Below are 5,623 nucleotides of genomic sequence, written 5' to 3' on the forward strand. Positions count from 1 at the left end.
ATGTACACCAAAACCTAAAATGCAATTAAATAAATAAATGGGGAAAAAAAGAATCAATTGATATAATACACCAGATTAAATGAATAAAGGACTAAAACTACATGATCAACTCAAAGAGGCAGGATAAGCATTTGACAAAAGCCAATACATTTTCATGGAGTAAAACACTCAACAAACTACAAAGAGGAAGGAACTTCCCCAACCTGATACAGGCCATGTATGAATAACCTGCAGCTAGTATCATACTTAATGGTAAAAGACTGAATTCTTTCTGCATAAGATCAGGATCCAGACAAGGATGTTCTTTCCTGCCACTTCAATATTGTACTAGAGGTTCTAGCCAGGGCAATTGAGGGCAGAGGAAGGCACCCAAATTGGAAAGGAGATGTAAAATTATGTCTATTTGCATATGGCATGATATTAGATAGAGAGAATCCTAAAGAATGTGTGTGTGCGTGTGTGTGCACACACACACATCTATTAGAGCTAATAAATGAGCTCTTCAAAGTTGCAGAGTTTGGGCAGGGTTGCTAGCTCCTCTGGTACTGGAACCCCAATTTAGCAGGGAGTGGTCAAAACAAATGAGTGCAGGGTTTCTTTTGAAAGTGGTGGAAAGGTTGTAAATTGATCTTAGTGATAGTTGCGCAACTCTATTAATATACGAAAAACTACTGAACTGTATGCGAAATGGATAAAAGGTTATAGTGTGATGGATTCCCCACCATGTTACTTAAGAGTGGATGTCCACTGCTTGAAACTTCAAGGCTGGGCAGTGAGCCAAGGCTGCGGTGTCCAGCCAAGGAGCAGGTGTCCCTGAGAACCCAGACATCCTGGAATGTATCTAGGAACCTACCATGGCAAACAGCCTCATTGCACATAGTAGCAAAGAGCCAGGAAATTAGCTTAAAAGCAGCTTAGAGATGGGAGGCAGGGCAGATCTCTGGAGTTGTCCTGCTACTGCCTAGGAGTGCCCTGCATGTAAGTCCTAATAAACTCATAAGCTGGACTTCTTTGGTCATTCTTTGGTATCTTGGCTCCTTCCCGGTTTGGGAGGCCCAGTTTGAGGGAATGTTACAGTGCCAGGTTTTTTTCATAACAAAGACATATGTGAATTAAATACCAATAAAGCCAGTTAAGAAAACACGCATTAGAAGGATGTGATTTAAAAGTAATGTGTGAGCCAGGCGCAGTGGCTCGCACCTGTAATCCCAGCACTTTGGGAGTCCAAAGTGGGTGGATCATGAGGTAAGGAGTTTGAGACCAGCCTGGCCAATATGGTGAAACCCCATTTCTCCTAAAAATACAAAAATCAGCTGGGCGTGGTGGCACATGCCTGTAGTCCTAGCTACTTTGGAGGCTGAGGCAGAAGAATCGCTTGAACCCAGGAGGTGGAGGTTGCAGTGAGCTGAGATCGTGCCAGTGCACTCCAGCCTGGGCAACAGAGCAAGACTCTGTCACCCACACACACAAAGAGTAATGTGTGTGCCTGTCTAAACAAACTTCAACATACTTTAAAGGAATACATGAGCATATAACAGTCAAAAAAGCAAAATTATTACTATCTGGTATACAATCAGCAATTACAAGGCATAGGAAGAAGCAGAAAAATGTCACCCATACACAATACAAAAATAATAGGAACAGGTCAAGAAATGCCAAAAATGATGGAATTAGCAAACATTGAAAAATAACCATTGTCATCATTACATCCTCAAGGGTTTAAAGGAAAATGGTCATTCTTTTAAAATCTTTCATTACTCTCCTTATTATATCGTATGATGTTAAAAAATCCAAATGGAACGTCTAGAGATGAAAAACTGAATAGGCAACATGTTCTTGATGGGATTAACAGCAGATCAGACTCTGCAGAAGAGAAAATCAGTGAATTTGATGGCATAGCAAAAGAAAATCTCCAAACTGAAGCATGCAGTAGGAGGAAGGCTCTTAAAAATGGAAATGAACAGAGCTTCAGTGAGGAGTGATACAAACATCAAGAAGTGGCCGGACATGGTGGCTCATGCCTGTAATGCCAGCACTTTGGGAGGCCCAGGTGGGCAGATCACTTGAGCTCAGTAATTTGAGACCAGCCTGGGCAACGTGGGAAAACCCCTCATCTCTACAAAAAGTACAAACATTAGGCAGGTGTGGTGGCACATGCCTGCAGTCCCAGCTACTCAGGAGACTGAGGTGGGAGGATGGCTTGAGCCCAGGAGGCAGAGGTTGCAGTGAGCAGAGATTGCGCCACTCCACTCCAGCCTGGCTGGGCGACAGAGCAGAACCCTGTCTCACTAACAAAAAACAAAACAAAACAAAACAACACAACAACAAAATCACAAAGTGTAATACACATTTAATTGGAATACTCCACCCAATAATAGAAGAATATACATCTTTTCAAGTTTACAAAGAACATTTACTTTGATAGACCATATTTCATGCCATAAAATAAATCTCAAATGTTAGAAGACCAAAGTCAGAAAAATGTCTTTTAACAACAAAAGCAGTGTTTAGCACTAAATGGCTATATTATAAAAGAAGCAATATATCAAGTCAGAAACCTACTCTTCTACCTTACGAAACCAGAAAATAAAGAGCAAAATAAACCCAAAGCAAGTAGAAGGAAGTAATAGTAATAAAAAAAGTTAATGAAATAGAAACAGAAAATAGAGAAACTCCATGAACCCAAAAGTTGGTTCTTTGAAATGAACACAATTAACTCTCTAGGTAGACCAATTGAGGAAAAAAGAGAGGACATACATTACCAATATCAACAATGAGAGAAACAACATCACTACAGAGTCTACAGATATTAGAAGGATAATAAAGAAATAGTCGGAACAACTCTATGGAGTTGTCGATCTGATGCTGCCTGAAGAGTAGGCTACAGCCCTGATAATGTGTGACTGAAGCTTCCCTAACAATGCCATATCAAGAATGTCCACAGTATTGTCATAGGATCACTTAACTTCCTAAGACCTGAAAATCTCGAGACCTTTCAATATGGAGTCCGCAACATGTCCCCCTTCAGCATAATATTCGTTAGTAGTTGTTTATTTTGTCACTGTGCCATGTACTATGCAGAGTGCTCTAGCTCCTCTAGATATGCCCCCCGTCAAACCCGGGCTTGCCCTCAGAAACCAAGCAAGTGCATGGTACATGCCTTCTTGGGCCAGGCGGCTGTTTTTCCCGGCATTCTTGCAGAGCCTGAGTGCCACGTGAGTTCAAATCCCACCTCATAATGCTGGGTGTTTGCATCAGGCTGCGTGAGGTAAGGTCGCCTGGTGAGGGCTCCCTGCACTGTCAGGCCTTTCTTCCGTCACGTGGGGCTCCTAGTCCAATACCAGGGGTGCCAGTATCCTGCTCAGGGATGCCGGTCCTCTCTGGTCTGGAAGAGGAGGATCTGGACTCTGTCGCCATCACCCTTGTGACTGGTGGTCTGCGACGCACTCATGGGGTGGTCTGCGTCCAAGGCTGCCCTCAGGGCGACCACCGATGAGCCTACGGAGCCTGAGCCGAAACACCTGGCTGGTGAGTAGAGGCCAGGTATGGGCAGCCCACGCAGGTAGTGCGGTCTGAGTGGTCAAGAACTTCCTAATGGCGGCACCTTGTTCGCTTCCCCTCCTCTGAGTGTCCTCCCCTCAGAACCCTCCCCTTTTCCACGCCCCCACAGGACGGGAGTTTGAGCTGTCACTTCCAGTAATCTTTGAGCGTAGAAGGGAACCTCTGCTGTTTTTAAGTCCAAATTCCGAAATATTTAGAATTTATTTAACTAAGATAGGAGACAAAGAGGGTGAAATAATAACCCATACTTCTTAGAAAGGTCTCATTTCCCAAGTTCATCCCAGAGTCCTTATAAATTAAGACATTGAGCGAGTCTTCTGAAGGAAAGTCTATTGAATAGATTCTTCCGTTGGTATTCCTAACCTAAGGTCCAAGAATAGGTTTTAGAGTCCATGGCACAATTTTTGTGCCCTCTGTATGTTTCTAGGAGGAAAATGTTTTATTCCTAGATTGATCTGTTGCTCAAAGGATAGATTCCCAGTCCACCCAGTCTAGCCCCTTATTGTTTGAGCTAATAGTGAGCAGTGACTTCATAAACAATGTGTGCTCTTGGCAATATACTTAAATTTTACTGCTATTGAAACCTTCATGGCTAACTCACTCTTTTGATCAATAAAATACCCCTTTATTTTGGTATTTTGCTAAAACTATTCATTGACCAAATCCGTATTTGCCTTCTGAAGTTTTATCTTCTTATCATCATGATAATGTGCATGTGTTACAGCAAGTTACTAAGTTAAACACAGATTATTTTCATATATAGATGTTTGCAAAGCATTATTCTCAGCAGGCCACATACTAGATTCTTTATATATGTGCATGTATATATATACATTTATATATATGTGTGTATATATATACATTTTTATATGTGTGTGTGTACATATACATTTATATAGGTCTGTATGTGTGTATATATATATATATTTTTTTTTTTGAGACAGAGTCTTGCTGTTGTCACCCAGTCTGCAATGCAATGGCACAATCTCAGCTCACTGCAACCTCTGCTTCCCAGGTTCAAGCAATTCTCCTGCCTCAGCCTCCTGAGTAGCTAGGATTATAGGTGTGTGCCACCATACCTGGCTAATTTTTGTATTTCTAGTAGAGACAGGGTTTTGCCATGTTGGCCACGCTGGTCTCGAACTCCTGACCTCATGATCCACTCTTTCAGCCTCCCAAAGTGCTGGGATTACAGGCGTGAGCCACCGCACATGGCCACTTCTCTGTATATATTGTACAGCCCTGGATACTTATGTAATATATGCCAGAATTGGCTTCTCAAGACCTAAAGAAATGCTGATTAATCACTAAGTGTCATGGATGAAGTTGTTTTGTAATGATAGTTTGTAGACAGTTTTGGAAGAAAAGAGGATTTTGAACTGGTAAAAAGTAGGGAATCATTGCATGTTCTTGAATGTAACAATCAAATTATGAAACTGAACTTTTGAGGGTTGTATGAAATGAGTTCATGAATGGTTATAGCCATGAGGCCAAAAATTAAAAAGCTGTCACAATAAATGAGGTACAAAGCTATGAGGAAGTGGACCCAAGAAAAAGAAGCAATAAATAAAAAGATACAGGATGGAGATAAAAGGGTCAGAGATGGGGTGACAGTACAAAGCAAGTTCCTAACTGAACTTTCATGGAATGACAGTCTTCTCGAGAGAAGCAGTGACAGTGGTTAATAGCTTGGTCTCTAGGGTCAAACAAATCTAATTTCAAATTACAGCCCTGCCATTTAACTTCCTGTATGATCTTGGGTATGTTACCTTCTTGAGTACTGTTCATCCATTTAAAAAGTATTAACCCAAACCTGTTACGTGCCATCTGCTTTGCTGGGCCTTGAAGACGAGAATGGATTCATTCCCTGCCTTCATCAAGTATTCAAGATAACTAAAAGCATTAAATATCATGTAACATATAACAGTGCAAATTGTAATACATATAATGAAGAAAATGTTTTTGAGGATTCCTCATGTCATTTCTCTGACTTTTGATTGCATCGGTTAAAATTACCAATTTTGGTTTTGAAAATTATTTCTCAGTCTGTATTCTAATGCTT

Source organism: Cebus imitator, unplaced genomic scaffold (genome assembly GCF_001604975.1).
Source record: "Cebus imitator isolate Cc_AM_T3 unplaced genomic scaffold, Cebus_imitator-1.0 Scaffold576, whole genome shotgun sequence".
Lineage (NCBI taxonomy): Eukaryota > Metazoa > Chordata > Mammalia > Primates > Cebidae > Cebus > Cebus imitator.